Source organism: Pleurodeles waltl, chromosome 11 (assembly GCF_031143425.1).
Source record: "Pleurodeles waltl isolate 20211129_DDA chromosome 11, aPleWal1.hap1.20221129, whole genome shotgun sequence".
In the NCBI taxonomy this organism is placed as follows: Eukaryota; Metazoa; Chordata; class Amphibia; order Caudata; family Salamandridae; genus Pleurodeles; species Pleurodeles waltl.
The window spans coordinates 251,257,955-251,274,498 of NC_090450.1; the positions used below are offsets into that span (position 1 = coordinate 251,257,955).

Below are 16,544 nucleotides of genomic sequence, written 5' to 3' on the forward strand. Positions count from 1 at the left end.
TCATGGATTCTGTTGGTCACTCATGCACGCTGGCACATGAGGGCTCTTCAGTGGTGCCTCCGCAGTCAGTGGTTTCAGCACAAAAGGGATCTCAAGGAGTCAATAACGATCTCCAGAGACTGCAGCCGACCTACAATGGTGGATTGTGTACTGCAACCTTTCCCAAGGAAGGCTATTTTCACTACCGCCTCCAGTGGTCACGGTTATAACGGATGCCTCCACTCTAAAGTGGGGAGCTCATCTGGGGGTGTCAAATGCACATATTTGCAGATACTTACAAATGCATTTACAAAGGAGGTTTGACACGGAGAGCCGGAGTGAAAAATCAATGACCAAAGGTCTGTTTATTTTTGCTGCAGCAAAGAGGACAGGTTTACCACTGGCATCCCAGGCCCGAAGTAAAGTGTGCTGACATAAAGCGTTTAACAGTGATATTTATACTCATACATCAAAGGATACATAAAATGTGTAACTAATGATATACGTCATACAGATATTTTTAAGGAGTTAATCAGTATCCACACACTTGTTCCATTCCCAGCCTTGTCCTTGCCTCCCTTCTGCAGCTGCCTGACTCCCCACATTCTTGAGACCCTTCAAAGGATTACGTTGTTCAAAGGTATAGATATCAGCCTTTCCCTCCCCAAAATACCACAGCCGAGGTCAGTTAGTTATTTGAACACACAATTATAATGAATACAGTGCCCCAGTTAGGGAAAGAAACCAGCTGCAAGCCCATGGCGTGGAACCAGGCTTATTTTACCTAAACAAATATACATAAGATAACATATGTGATAGACAGTGCGTTCAGAGACAACAAAAGCTCAAACTTACACGTGTAAAAGAAACGAAGCAATTCAAAATGAATTCTAACAATCGACCCTTTTTGAGTTTTTTTTCTTCTGAACATAATAAACGTTTGAATAGTTCTAAATTTCCTCATATATGTTGAATTTTACTCCCACTTCATTGAAATTTGCATTCATGGGGACATAAACAACCGATGGGTATGAGCAACCAGTATCTGCAGTGAGGACAGTGGGGTCAATAGCCATTAGGGAAGTTATCTCTTCTCTCTGCATCATAGCTCGATTGGTTTCTAGTATTTTCACTGGCGGAAGTTTACACAATTTTAAACAGGAACAGAGAGCAGGTAAGCACTGCACTAATAAACAACTTAATACAATAGCTATTATTATAAAAAGTATGTCTTTAAACAACCAGCCCCACCCACCAAACCAAGACCATAACCATGATAAACTCCAATCGCCTCCTTCATATTGGCCCCCCTTTTCAAATACCTGTACTGCTTCTTTTATTTTCCCAATATCCAATTCTATCTCTGATGACTTGTTGACGAAATAACAGCACTTTTGCTGGTACTGATGTTGGATTAAAACACATACTCCTCCTTGTTGTACTGTAATCAAGTCTAGGGCAAGCCGATTTTGTATCGCCAATTGGGCTGCAGAGTTTATCTCTACCTGTATACTTCCTATGGCCTCTCTGGTGGCATTAAATGCAATGGCTAATTCAGCTGACATATTCATCATTGCCAGTTGCAAATCGAAAATTCCAAATCCGGGAATAAGAACATGTAATACTTGAAATACCCAGTTCTTTCGCTCCTCCAGTATGGGTGTCCCTCGTTTGTACCTATGTGCAAAACTCCCCATGTTAAGGGGCTGGGAAGATGATATATTTGATATCACAGTAATGTTGGGTGCCAAATATGCCAGTGAACATATCCCTTCCCAGTTTAGAGGCAGTACTTTATATGCAGTTCTTCCACATACGAAGTACATGCCTCCCTGGATTTGTGAATTTATAATGCTGTATTTTATTCGAGGCAATCCTACACCCTCTGGGGTGTTATGCTCAGAATTATTGCAATATTTGTAATCTTCCCAGATTGTATTTAGCAATGATACATTTGCCCAGGGTGCAACATATGAACATCTAGCCGTCCAGAGGGGGCCAAGGAAAACCCGGGACAATATTACAGGTGAATTTTTCCCATTTCTATCTTGTTCTCTGGAGGGATCATATAACAATCCTTCTGGATCTACTAGAATCTCATTTTCTCCCACAGTCAGGTTCCAATAATTCACAGTGTAATTTTGATGAGTCCCATTAATTAACGCTGTCCAATTTCTGTCTATTTTCTCCTCTCCTTCAAGATCCCAATTCCCTGTCTTTATATCAAATAACAAAGTGTAAACACACTGTTCAGGAGGGATCTTTCCCATGTATTTTGCCTCTGGGTTTTGCCCATAAAAATAGGTACCAAAACATATGGGAAACATTTTAAGTATGGCATTCTCTTCAGGCATCGGGGAGAGCTTGTATTCTGCCTGGGTATTAGGGAGCACCGCACACCTAGGGTACCATTGATATTCTTGTTGGTCACATCTCCAAGTGGTATTTGGTACAAGACACACTTCCCCTCTTTCATATTCACTTGGTGATACTGGTACTTCATAAAGGCCTATAGGATCCTCGGGGTGTCTAGACAAGTGCCGGCAAATCCAACAGTCAGTGAGACTTAATGTCTCCGCTAATTTTCCATGGACCTTTATCAATGGATGTAAGGTAGGATTTTGCAACAATGATGCAACACCACTGGACATTATACATATTAACATAAGGGTCACTAGGTACTTCATTATGGTTTTGTAGAAATAGTTATAAGGCCACTCTTCCCTATTCTCTAGAGGGATATTTGTCCTGCCAAAGGGATATATCTTCATAATTTTATTGTGCTCTTCTCCTTGGTCCTACAACTTTTCTATGATACCGTTTTACTCGTCTCAACCGCCTACGCGTGTTCAAAAATATACTCACACAATTACCAAATATGTAAATGCAAAATATTGATATCACTATACTAATAATCATATACGTATAGATACAGATAAGTGAATTTTTCCTTCAATGTTCACACCCACTAGGGTTCGGCACCGCCGTGCTTTCCACTCTAGCAGTTAGGCTGCACTGGTTGGTCCAGGACAATAGAGGTTGGCTTGATCCTAGGTCCCTTAGCTTCTCCTTTTCAAGTTTTAACTCCTGGTGAGTCTCAACTCCCAGTGAGTAAGTCGAAATACTTCAAAATTAATCTTCAGTATAGTTTGTCAGTTTCGTTCAGTGTCTCAGCAAAATGAGGGCGGAGGCCAGCAATTTTCAACCAGATTAGTGATGTGCTTGGGTATTAAACAGAAAAAGGGCACCTTTTTTTTTTACCGCTGGGACTACAAACCGCACCAACCCTAATGGCTGGCCGCTTCCGTAGAACTGGTACTTGGGTTTTTTTTTTTCTTTCTCGCCAGTCACAGAACTGTTAACTCCATTTACCCACTGATTGAATAGCGTTGCACAAGCTGCATCCCACTATACTTGTGTTCTCGTTGAGACAATTGTTCTGACCAATGTTCTGGTGTCGTTGCACAGGCTAGTCACCCGTGTTCATGCTGGAATTTTAGTCATCACAGTCATTTACAACCTCGTCGCCCAAAGTGTGCGTAACAACAGTGAGGATAGCTCGTTTTAATGCTGGTACATCAATGGCATCGGAAATGCCGGTGGCGGTGAAAGCGGGGAACTGTATTTCACAAAGGCAGGCGTGCCGTATTCTGCTGAGCAAAGGATTCCTTGGCCATTCAGAAGAGACCTCAGTTTGCAATTCCAAGCTAGGAGCTATCAGGGTGATGTAAATGTAGCTTTTCGTAGGGGTCACCACCTTACGCACCTTCAAAATTCTGTTCATTTGGATGGGCGAGGACGCAGGTTGTATCGATGAGTTTGTTGATCTTCAAACAGCAACTCTTCGTCACTGGGCTGCTGTGTCACCGCAGGAGCAGAAGTAGCACTTGAAACCTGTGGAGGTGTTTCCTGTCTCCCTACTTCGCTGTAATCAGGAGACAATGGTAATTCTGCTGTTAAAGTACTCTGTAGTGGAATTGGTGCACGCTTACAGTGGCTAGCATGTATCCAGTTTTTCCTTCCTTCCACTTTCACCGCTGTCTGTGTTGCAAGCAGTACCTGGGCTGGCCCCCGCCACCTGGGCTGAAGACTGTTGGTTCTTTGAAAATTCTTTGTCATAAGCCAATCCCCTGGCTTAAAAGGGTGACCAGGGCCTTCAAGAGGAGTCGGTAGGCTGGCCTTGACCTGTTAGTGGATCAAACGCAAATCTTTAGTCAATTGTTTACAGTAATCTACAAACAAAGGATATTGCACTTCAGAAAGCTTCTTTGGTCGTGGTACCCCCCAGATATTGGCTGGCCTCCCCATGACAACTTCATAGGGGGATAATCGTGACTTGCTACTGGCAGTCATCCTGATGGACATTAATGCTAGGGGCAAAGCATCTGGCCATTTTAAGTTGGTCTCAGCACAAATCTTAGCTATTTTGCTCTTCAAGGTGTAATTATACCTTTCTACAAGGCCCGCTGATTGTGGGTGATTTGCAGCATGAAATCGATGTTTGATGTTAAGGGCGGTACAGACCTTCTCCATTACCTCATTAGAAAAATGACTGCCATTGTCACTCCAGACTAATCGTGGCAAGGCGTATCTAGGAAAATATTCTTTTAGTAATATTTTGGCGGTAGAGAGGGCACCATTGTCTTTTAATGGGTAGGCCTCTATCCATTTTGAAAACATGCATACTACCACTAACACGTATTTCAGTTTGTTACACGGTTCCATGTGGATAAAATCCATCTGTATAGCTTCAAAAGGGAGATCAGGAGGGGCAAAGTGGCCAGGGGGCGTAGGGGTCCCTTTTCCTGCATTGTGCACTGCGCACACCATACAACTTTTAACCAGGTTATTAGCAGCTTTGGATATCAGAGGATTACTCCAAACATGGTCCAAAGTTGTCTTGATGCCTTGGGCACTGATGTGTGCAGGACTGTGGGCCATAGTAACCATAGCGTGTACATAGCAATTAGGTAACATCCATCTTCTTCTGTCTGTGTCATCTGTGTAACAACCCTCACTGTCTAGTCTACCGTTCTTCTCCCACTGTTCCCTTTCCTCTGCCGTTGCTTCTGCTTGAATATCTCTCACACACTGCATGGTATTTTCTAGTACTTCGTACTGGGGCTCTCCCTTGATGCTACTCTCAACATATGCATTGTCAAATGGTGCTCGTGCTGTTGCTTTCGCTGTAGCATCTGCAAAAGCATTTCCTCGTCCTATATCATCAGTAATTTTTTTGTGGGCACTACACTTAATGATTGCGACCTGACGGGGCAGACTGAGAGCAGTCAAAAGTGTCACAATCAAGTTGCCATGCTGGATGGTAGTGCCATGTGACGTGATAAAGCCTCTATTCGCCCAGAGTCGCCCAAAATTATGAGCTACTCCAAACGCATATTGGCTATCAGTGTAGATGTTAACACTAAGATGTTCACTTATTTCACAAGCTCTGGTGAGGGCAATTAATTCTGCAGCCTGTGCCGAATTTTGCGGGATTCTATGAGATTCAACCACTGTTTTGACTGTGGTGACGGCATAGGCTGCAGTGGTCGTACCATCTGGTAACTTGAAGCAAGACCCATCTACAAACAGCTCTCCCTGTGGGTCAGATAGGGGAGTGTCTGTCAAGTCTACCCGTCCCTTAGTTTCTTCCTCAGTGGCAAAAATGCAATTATGATCAAATTCCACATTGTCCTGAGGGAGGGGTAGTAACGTAGCTGGGTTCAAGACATTGCACCGCTTCAAAGTAATATTTGGACTGAACAATGTTAATTCGTAACCCGTTAGACGAGCACTGGTGAGGTGCTGCGTCTGTGTCTTGTTTAACAAAATATCAACGGCATGAGGAACCATCACAGTGAGCGGATTGCCACCAACAAACCCTTCACTTTGTTTCACCGCAGCTGCTGCAGAAGCCACTCCTCTAAGACAAGTAGGCAAAGCTTGCGCCACAGTGTCCAAGGTGGAAGAGAAGTATGCACAAGGGCGTTGTCTCCCACCCTGGGCCTGTGTCAAAACAGACAATGTACAGCCATGCTTTTCATGCACAAATAAAACAAATGGTTTGCTGTAATCCGGATTACCCAATACAGGAGCAGAGCACATCGCCTTTTTTAATTCTTGAAAAGCCTCCTCACATTTGTCAGTCCAAGGTACAGGAGAGGGCACATCTGAAAGTGTCAGAGCAGTCAATGGTTTTGCTATAAGTGAAAAATTTGGAATCCACTGTCTGCAAAAAGATGTAAATCCCAAAAATGCTCGGACTTCAGAAGGGGTGCGTGGTGCAGTCATTGTATGAACCAATTTAATTCTGTCTGGATGTAATCTCCTTCCCTCCTTAGAGAGGAGGTGTCCTAGATAGGTGACCTCCTCTCTACAATACTGCAATTTTGGAAGGGACACCTTATGGCCCAGAGGTGCTAAATGATGTAATAATGCAACAGTATCAGTCTTACATTGTGTCATGGAATCTGAGGCAATTAAAATATCATCAATGTACTGCAACAACGCAGAGCCTGTGGGTGGATTGAATTGGTCTAATTGACGTTTAAGACATTGACTATATATGCTCGGGGACTCAACAAAGCCCTGTGGAATTCTTGTCATCGCGAATGATCTACCAAAAATCGCAAAGCTAAACAAATATTGAGATTCTTCGGCAATTGGAATGCTAAAGAAAGCATTCTTCAAATCGATTACGGTGAAAAAACACGCAGAGGGTGGTATCATGGTGAAAAGACTATTCATGTCTGGGACCACGGGAAACTGGGGAATTACTATTTTATTAATTTCTCGGAGATCAATAACTAATCGATATACTGTGTTATCAGTAAATGATTGCTCACCATCTAATCTATTAGCATCATTTCGTTTCTTTACAACAGGAAGGATTGGACTGTTACATGGGCTGCTCACTATTTCCTTTATGACACCTGCATGCACAAGATCAGATATGACTGCCTTGAGCCCTTTTTCGCTTGATTTAGGTAATTTGTATTGAGGAACACGAGGTAACCGGGCACCTGGTTTGATTTTTATTACAATAGGGTCGATATCCATAATGCCTACATCATTCTTGCCTTTGGCCCATAAGCGAGGGTCTATTTCCTGTAGCTCTGGGGGTAAGTCGTATTCCTGTGAGAACATGCACCGAGTTGGGGAAACACTATCCATAGTTACATAGACACCATCCATTGAACAGTGAATAACTGCATTTAATTTCTTTAACAAATCTAATGCAAACAGGTTTTCATTGCAACCAGATGTTAAAGAGAGTGGCGTGTGTACTGTAAATGGGCCTACAGTTACTCTCATAGGTGTTGAGATGGGGCTCACCACGGGGATTCCAGAAATCCCAATTGATGTGGTATGAAGCCCAGACAGGGGAGCCCCGGGGACTGCAGAATGTGCAATAGATGTTCTGGTGGCACCAGTATCTAGAAGAAACTTATGGCCCTCTCCTTCGATTTTTACATCAATGTAGGGACCATTTTGATCTACAGGAATACTTACTCGCCCCTGGCCCTGTCTGTGGCTGTCCTAATAATTGTAGGATTCAGAAAAGAAATCATCAGCATAATATTGTCGTTCAAATGCATTGTCAAAAATATTAGTGTTACGCGGGACCTGATTCTCATTCTGCGAATTCTGATCAGTTCTACCTCTTCCTCGTCCTCGTGCATTACCTGCCGCGTTCCCTCTATGAAGTGACATACTTTGTCTTCCTTCCAGTAATGGGCAAGTATCACGCCAATGTCCATCCTGCTTACAGTAGGCACATTGGTTGATATTTAATCGGCGGTCTTGGGGTGGTGCAGATGCACCTCGACCTCGACCCCTTCCCCGTCCCCTTGGTGGGCCACCCCTTTGCTGAGGGGTTGCATCCCGCTGAGGGTATGCCTGCTGTAATAATACCTTTTTCTTCAATTCTTTTACTGACTTCTCATTCTTTTCTAATTCTTCCTTGTACCTGCTCTCATAGTATTGCGCCATCTGCAAAATCTCTGCCTGTCCCTTCGTCATCCACGAACTCTCTGTTGCTTTTAATTTTTGTGATATTTCAGGTAGAAGGCCATTAACAAAGCGTTCTACAAATAGTGTGACACCTGTTACGGTGGCGAGGTCTTGACCGCTAAAATCTATGAAAGCTTGTTCAATTCGAGTAAAATAATCTGGGACATCTTCACCTATCTTCTGTTTATAAGTGGCAAGCTTTCCCCAATCCACAGTCTGAAGAGGTATAACAGTTTCTAACTTAGTCAATATCCGATTAGGTAAATCTAAAATATCCTGATGTGGCAGGGTTCCTGGTGCCCTTTGTGCTTCATGTGCTTCTAAACCCCCCCATGTATTTCCCAAAGTAGGTGCATCATCTACTCTTCTAATTTTATGCCAAACTTCAGGACCCAATAAAACACCAAAAAAATAGTCAATGTCTTTGAGTGTCATGGTTGTGGTGGAAATGGCAATTCTAAGGTCCCGATAGAATCCAGCTGGATTCTTTCGAGGGTCTGGCAAGTCTTTCTTTATAGCCATTACCTCCTCCCTTTTCCATGGTATATGAACAAATTGGGCCACCGGCACGGGAGCTGGTTGTCCGGCGGCAGTTGCTGCTGCGACTGCAGCTGCAGTGGGCATATCAGGGTGCACTTCCCTCATTGGGTACCCCTTGTCATATCTATTTAGAACATCTTCCCTGGCTATGACACAAATGCGTACTCCCTCATTTATGCTGCTACTATCAAGAATACAAGCCCTACTGTCCCGCCATAATTGGTTTAATTCTTGTTCATAAGGGAGAGGGGTAGAATCTGTAATGCAAGACTTCCAATCCCTCTCCAATTTTTCAATCATATACAACAGTGCTAATTGCTGTCCAAAATGTGACATCTGTTGTATTGTGTCCATAATATCGGTGTGGGTGTAAATAAGATGTGACATCCAGTTATCTGACTGATCCTTGATAACCCGTTTTTCCCAATCCCCAATAGTGGAGCGGGTACCAGGGGGCGAAATCGACTTCATATGTGTGCTCCATATGGGTGAAAGTGAGTGAGTGGCTGTGCACCGTCGGCGTTGTCCATTTGGGGTATTAGGGGCAGGGGACATTATTGGTAACCTTGCAGTGTTGGCTGGTAGTGGTGGGGCAGGTGGCGGAGGGATTAGGACTTGGGCTATTTGGGTGGCTTGAGCTAGAGGCTGTGGTGGCTGTGGCACATGCTGCTGTAGTGGTGCACCTGGATTTCCCAAATTGTGCCCTTGCCCTTGCTGCTGTTGCTGTGCCCCCATGATAGGTTGGGCTACTGCAGGGGGTGTGTATGGTGGAGGTGCAGTAGGGCTATTATCTAATAGCTGTAGCATTACCTCATCTTCCTCTAATGCATGTTTGGGTTCTGTTGGCTTTGATACATAACTTCCCTCCACCTGGGCCCTATGGACTCTATCTTCAGACTCAATTCTTTTCTGGGTTTGGGAATGGTGGTACAGGGCGGCTTTCTGCATGATGGTTCTCCGGTTCTCCTTCTCTAACAGTTTATCTGACTTCGTTTTTCTTTTGGTGGCCTCAATTTCCCATTTTCTGTATACTTCAAACATATGTTGTCTAGCCTTTTTATGAAACAAACATTCCTGTAGGTAGGTTAGTTTCTTTAAATCAAAAGACCCATCCTCCGGCCACTGGAGGTCAGGACAATGTCTAGTATATTTGCGCCATATACTATTATACAAATTATTCTCTAAACCATAATCCTTTAACATGTCCCACCCTGGTGTTCCCTCTTTTGGAATGGGTTGCTTTTTATCTAAACGTGGCACATGATTTCGGCGAAAACAAAGACATAACCCTTGCCAACATTTCTTATTTCCCATATCTAACCTTTTAATTTTTTCAAAATGCAACACGCACCAAATTTCAAAATGCAACCTGCACCGAAAAAAAAAAAACCCTTTTTCAAATGTGCACCAAAGAAAACCTTTTCAAATATTTACCAACTTACAAATTGCTCCAGGCCTGGGCAAATTACTCAAACAAGAAAAACACATGTAATACAAATTGTCAAATGGTACCTTGTACAAATGCAAATTTACCAAGAACTAATCATTCCCAAAAATGATAAGTTATCCAAAAACAATTATTCTCTCAAATGCAAGTTAAAGCAGACAAATAGCCAGCGAGGAACAGTCTTACCTGACTATCTGCTTTTTCCTGGATTTCTCTCCGGCCGCCCGTGTCAGACTAATCCGTCAAGATAAACACCGATGTTTCAGGGACTTCGCTGGGACATCATGAGAAAGCGGGGGGAAACCTGCCCGGTGGATAAGATGCAGCTGCTTCTGAAACTAAGTCTTTGTGCAGGGGCCCCTGGAATCTACACCTCCGGAACGGCGTCCCCCCACTGGCAGCACGTCTCGTGACAGAGCTACTGAAGATATCCACTGGAAGGTCCCTGTTCGGGCGCCAAATTGTCAAATGCACATATTTGCAGATACTTACAAATGCATTTACAAAGGAGGTTTGACACGGAGAGCCGGAGTGAAAAATCAATGACCAAAGGTCTGTTTATTTTTGCTGCAGCAAAGAGGACAGGTTTACCACTGGCATCCCAGGCCCGAAGTAAAGTGTGCTGACATAAAGCGTTTAACAGTGATATTTATACTCATACATCAAAGGATACATAAAATGTGTAACTAATGATATACGTCATACAGATATTTTTAAGGAGTTAATCAGTATCCACACACTTGTTCCATTCCCAGCCTTGTCCTTGCCTCCCTTCTGCAGCTGCCTGACTCCCCACATTCTTGAGACCCTTCAAAGGATTACGTTGTTCAAAGGTATAGATATCAGCCTTTCCCTCCCCAAAATACCACAGCCGAGGTCAGTTAGTTATTTGAACACACAATTATAATGAATACAGTGCCCCAGTTAGGGAAAGAAACCAGCTGCAAGCCCATGGCGTGGAACCAGGCTTATTTTACCTAAACAAATATACATAAGATAACATATGTGATAGACAGTGCGTTCAGAGACAACAAAAGCTCAAACTTACACGTGTAAAAGAAACGAAGCAATTCAAAATGAATTCTAACAGGGGGCCTGGAGATCAAGGGTCTTTGGTCTCCAGTGGAACAGATGTTTTACATCAATCTGTTAGAATAGCGGGCGATACGTCTGGCTCTCAAGGCCTTCCTTCCCTCCCTTTGCGGTCAGTTGGTCCAAGTCCTGACCGGCAACACTACCGCGATGTGGTATATAAACAGGCAGGGAGGAGTACGGTCGTACCTTCTCTGCAGAGAGGCTCTGTGGCTCTGGTCCTGGGGTCAGGACCATTGGATTAGCTTAGTAGTAAACCATCTGGCCGGAGTTCTGAACGTGCTTGCAGACAGTCTCAGGCGGCATTTCTCAGCTGATCGTGAGTGGTGGCTCCATCCAGGGCTGATCCATTATATCTTCCAGATGTGGGGGGTTTCCCGGGTAGACATGTTTGACACTCGGGAGAACGCACACAGCAGCCAGTTGTTCTGCAGCCTCCAGTATCCGGTGCAAGGAGCATTGGGGGGGACGCATTTCAGATGTCCTTGAACGGCCAGTTGCTTTAGTGTTTTCCCCCCATGCCCTTGATTCCTTGGGTTCTGAGGAAGATTTGCCAAGACCAGGCCCAAGTCATCTTAATAGCTCCAGATTGGCCGAGAAGGGTGTGGTACACAGACCTTCATCTCACTGTGCCCTCTGCTCTGTCTCCCTCAGAGGGCTGACCTCTCGCAGGGGCAGATCCTACACCCCACCTCTGAGCCTGCACCTTCATGCCTGGAAATTGAACGGGGCAATCTGAGTTCCTTCTCTCCTGCCAGAAGTGGTGGACGTTATTTTATCGACCAGGCGACACTCTACCAAAACTGTCTATGCTAGCAGATGGGCAAAATCTGTTGAATGTTGTGGAGAGAAGCAAATTGATCCCTTACAAGCACATTTGTTGGCCGTTTTATTGTTTGCATTGTCTTTGGCGCAGAAGGGTTGTGCAGTTGCCACAGTCAAGGGCTGTTTATTGGGAAGGTCTGCCTTTCTGTGCCTTCCTGATCAACCTTCCTTGTTTAAGTCCCCTATAGTTTTAAGGTTCTTAAAAGGACTAACCAATAGGTATCCTCCCACTCCTTTTGTTATGCCTCAGTGGGATTTGAATTTGGTTCTCACTTTTCTGATGGGTTCACAGTTTGAACCTTTGCATTCTTGCCCGTTAAGGCTTTTGGTTTTGAAGACGTTTTCCTCACAGCCATCACGTCTGCTAGGTGTGTGAATGAGCTTCAGGCTCTTAGTGTTAAACCCCCTTTCACATCTTTTCATGCAGACAGGATGGTGCTGAGAACCAGGGTGGCTTTCCTTCCAATGGTAGTTACTTTCATATGGGGCAACCCATCACACTCTCATCCTTTTATCCTCCTCCCCATCCATCGAAAGAGGAGAGACTGCATCGGCTTGACCCAAGGAGAGCTTTGAACTTTTTTATTGAAAGGCCAAGAGTTTCAAGTGGACGATCAGCTGTTCATTGGTATGTGAGGAAGAGGAAAGGCAAGGCTGTCCATAAGAGAACACTGTCCAGGTGGGTCATTCTTTGTATTAAAATCTGTTAATCTTTGGCAAAGAAGGATCCTCATGTTGGAATTAGGGCCCATTCCACCAGGGCTGAGTCTGCCACTTCAGGCTTGGCTACAGGTGTTCCAGTGGCTGACATTTGTAAGGCTGCAACTTGGGCTTCCCTCCACACTTTGGCTAAGCATTATTGCTTGGACGCAGAAGTTAGGAGGGATGGCCATTTTGCACGGTCGGTGCTGCAAGATTTCTTGGTGTGACCACTCGGGCACCCACCTCCGAGTGCGGTACTGCTTTGGGACTCTTCATAAGGTGAAGAATCCACAGGTAGTTGTATCCATCAAAAGAACAAGATACTTACCTTCGGTAACGCTTTTTCTAGTGGATACACTAGCTACCTGTGGATTCCTCACGGTCCCACCCGCCTCCCCGTTGCCTGTCTGGTCATACCAAGTTTTCTTTGGGTGAATGTGTGTGTGTGTACAGAAATAGATATGTGTTTTTACTGTTTCTATTTGAATAAATATTATGTATTATATTTGATTGATGTATTTATGTTGAGTATGTGATGTTGGTGATCACCTGTTCGTCTCAAAGGCACGTAAAAAATTGTGAAAACTGACGTCCGCACGCCGGCAAGGACCTCGTATTGCCTTGTTGACGTCAGACGTAGTCACGTGCGAGTCGGGCAATTGTGACGTCCTCGTTGACATGAAGAGCTGGGGAAAAAAAATAAAATTATCCGAATGCTGGTGCATTGGGAGAATTCACAAGGTGAGGAATCCACAGGTAGCTAGTGTATCCACCAGAAAAAGAATTACCGAAGGTAAGTAACTTGTTCTTGACAGCTAGGCGTCCCTCCACTAAGACGGTATACGCCTCTGTTGGATACACTTTGTATATTATCGTACAGGAAGATCTATTGATCCTCTTTCTGCTTCTCTCTGACGTTCTTCTCTGTGTTATCCCTTGCCCACCAAGGATCTGCATTGGGCACTAGTAAAGGATGTTTCCGCTTAATCGGCATTTCTTTGGCTGTCCGATCAGCCTTAGTTATTCAAATCACCTATTGTACATATATTTCTCAAAGGGCTTGTACATATGTATTCTCCTACGCCCTTTGTTATGCTTCAGTGGGACTTAAATCTGGTCCTCACATATCTCATGTGTGCTCCCTTTTAGCCCTTGCACAACTGTCCCCTCCGACTGCTCACCATCAAGATAGCCTTCTTAGTGGCAATAACATCTGCCAGGAGGGTGAGTGAGATGCAGGCACTCCTCTAAACCGGTGTATCTCACCATGTTCCCGGACAAGGTGGCACTTAAAACTTGTTTCTTTCCGATCCCAAGGCGGTGACCTCATTTCACTTGGATCAGAATATCACCATGCTCAACTTCTTTACTTTACTGCATCCTTCTAAAGAAGAGGTGTGACTCCACTGGCTGGGCCCAAAAAGAGCGTTGTCGTTCTACCGTGACCGCACAAAAAAGTTCAGTGTGGATGCCCAACTCTTTGTGGGGTACGTGGGAGCAAAGAAAGGTCGGGCAGTGCTGAAGCGAACCATTTCGTGCTGGGTCATTCTTTGCATTAAGATCTGCTACTCACTGGCCAAGAAGCAATCTCCTGAAAGCTTGAGAGCTCATTCCACCAGGTGCAAAGCTGCTACCACTGAGTTAGCACAAGATGTTCCAGTCCTGGGAATCTGTCAGGCAGAGACGTGGGCGTCCTTGCTCACGATTGCAAGACATTACTGCCTGGACAGCTGGGTCAGTAGAGACTGGCTCTTTGCCCATTCAGTCCTCTGGGACTTTTTAGCGTGAGAAGATCTGTGCGCAGCCCACTGCCAAGAGGTGATGGCTTGGCTAGCTATTCTAAAGGTATGGAATCTGCAGTCCGAAGTCTGTATCAGATGAACAAGTTATCTTCGGTAACACATTGTCTGGTAGAGACTCTAGCTGCAGATTCTTTACACCAACCCATGCCTCCTAGCTCTGCGAACATTTCTGCTAAGGTTAGGGCCTTTTAGGCCCTAGTTTTTTGGCATAGACAAACTGTTAGTTCTTTCCATGGCTCTACCTTTCTGGCATGGAAGTTTGCGAGAAAGGAACTGATGTTCATGTGCCTGGGTGGTGCCTTTAGAGGTGACACTGACTGCTTCAGCGATTCTGACGATGCCACTCATATCTGAATGATGCCACCTGATGGCGCATGCAAGGGTATTGCTCTGCAAAAGTTCCGGATTCCAAGCTGGCGCCAGGAAATTCTAAAGGTAAGGAATCTGAATCTAGATGGTCTCTACTAGATAATGTGTTGCCAAATGTAATTAACCTGTTCTTTTGCTCATAACTCAGCTTGTTGTGGTCCTAGGACAATGGAACCACCTTCAAAACATTCACCACAATGTGCTCTTTGTCTACATCATATCTGGGTCCCCACACAAGGTTAGTGGGTACTCCAAAATAATAACCCCTCCCACCATTGTTTTTTAAAGTTCTTTCATGGCTGGAACTTTTGTTCTGCAGCTGACAGTAATTTTGTTTTAAGGGCCTTGTTTGTTTTATCATTAAAGTAGGCCTGTTAGCCTTCAAAAAGTGTAATGCACTATGCCCTTTAACCCCTTCGCTGCCAGGCCTTTTCCCCCTCCTGTGCCAGGCCTTTTTTTTGCCTATTTGGGGCAGTTCGCGCTTAGGCCCGCATAACTTTTTGTCCACATAAGCTAACCAAGCCAAATTTGCGTCCTTTTTTTCCAACATCCTAGGGATTCTGGAGGTACCCAGACTTTGTGGGTTCCCCTGAAAGAGGCCAAGAAATTTGCCAAAATACCGGGAAAATTTTGTTTTTTTCAAAAAAATTGGAAAAAGTGGCTGCAGAAGAAGGCTTGTGGTTTTTCCCCTGAAAATGGCATCAACAAAGGGTTTGCGGTGCTAAACTCAGCAGCTTCCCAGCTTTCAGGAACAGGCAGACTTGAATCAGAAAACCCAATTTTTCAACACAATTTTGGCATTTTTCTGGGACATACCCCATTTTTGCAATTTTTTGTGCTTTCAGCCTCCTTCCAGTCAGTGACAGAAATGGGCATGAAACCAATGCTGGATCCCAGAAACATAAACATTTCTGAAATGTAGACAAAATTCTGAATTCAGCAAGGGGTCATTTGTGTAGATCCTACAAGGGTTTCCTACAGAAAATAACAACTGAAAAAGAAAAATATTGAAATTTAGGTGAAAAAAAACATAAATGTTTCTCTACGTTTTACTCTGTAACTTTTCCCTGCAATGTCAGATTATCGAAAGCAATATACCGTTACGTCTGCTGGACTCCTCTGGTTGCGGGGATATATAGGGCTTGTAGGTTCATCAAGAATCCGAGGAACCCAGAGCCAATAAATGAGCTGCACCCTGACGTGCGTTTTCATTCTATACCGGATATACAGCAATTCATTTGCTGAAATATAAAGAGTAAAAAATTGCTATCAAGAAAACCTTTGTATTTCCAAAAAGGGCACAAGATAAGGTGTTGAGGAGCAGTGGTTATTTGCACATCTCTGAATTCCGGGGTGACCATACAAGCATGTGAATTACAGGGCTTTTCTCAAATAGATATCTTTTTTACACACACTCCTATATTTGGAAGGAAAAAATGTAGAGAAAGACAAGGGGCAATAACACTTGTTTTGCTAATCTATGTTCCCCCAAGTCTCCCGATAAAAATGATACCTCACTTGTGTGGGTAGGCCTAGCGCCCGCGACAGGAAACGCCCCAAAGCGCAACGTGGACACATCCAAATTTTTGGAAGAAAACAGAGGTGTTTTTTGCAAAGTGCCTACCTGTAGATTTTGGCCTCTAGCTCAGCCGGCACCTAGGGAAACCTACCAAACCTGTGCATTTCTGAAAACTAGAGACCTAGGGGAATCCAAGGAGGGGTGACTTGCGGGGCTCGGACCAGGTTCTGTTACCCAGAATCCTGTGCAAACCTCA

The 16,544-nt window shown here is 44.3% G+C and overlaps 1 long non-coding RNA gene across 1 annotated transcript; it reads right to left on the reverse strand.

Annotated features, from left to right (window-relative positions):
* Positions 1-312: 312 nt before the first annotated feature.
* On the reverse strand, positions 313-11,062 carry LOC138265630 (uncharacterized). The gene is made up of 2 exons (XR_011199390.1): positions 10,166-11,062; positions 313-4,164 (listed from the first exon to the last, which is right to left on the reverse strand). It is a non-coding gene; the product is annotated as an uncharacterized lncRNA (long non-coding RNA).
* Positions 11,063-16,544: the final 5,482 nt, after the last annotated feature.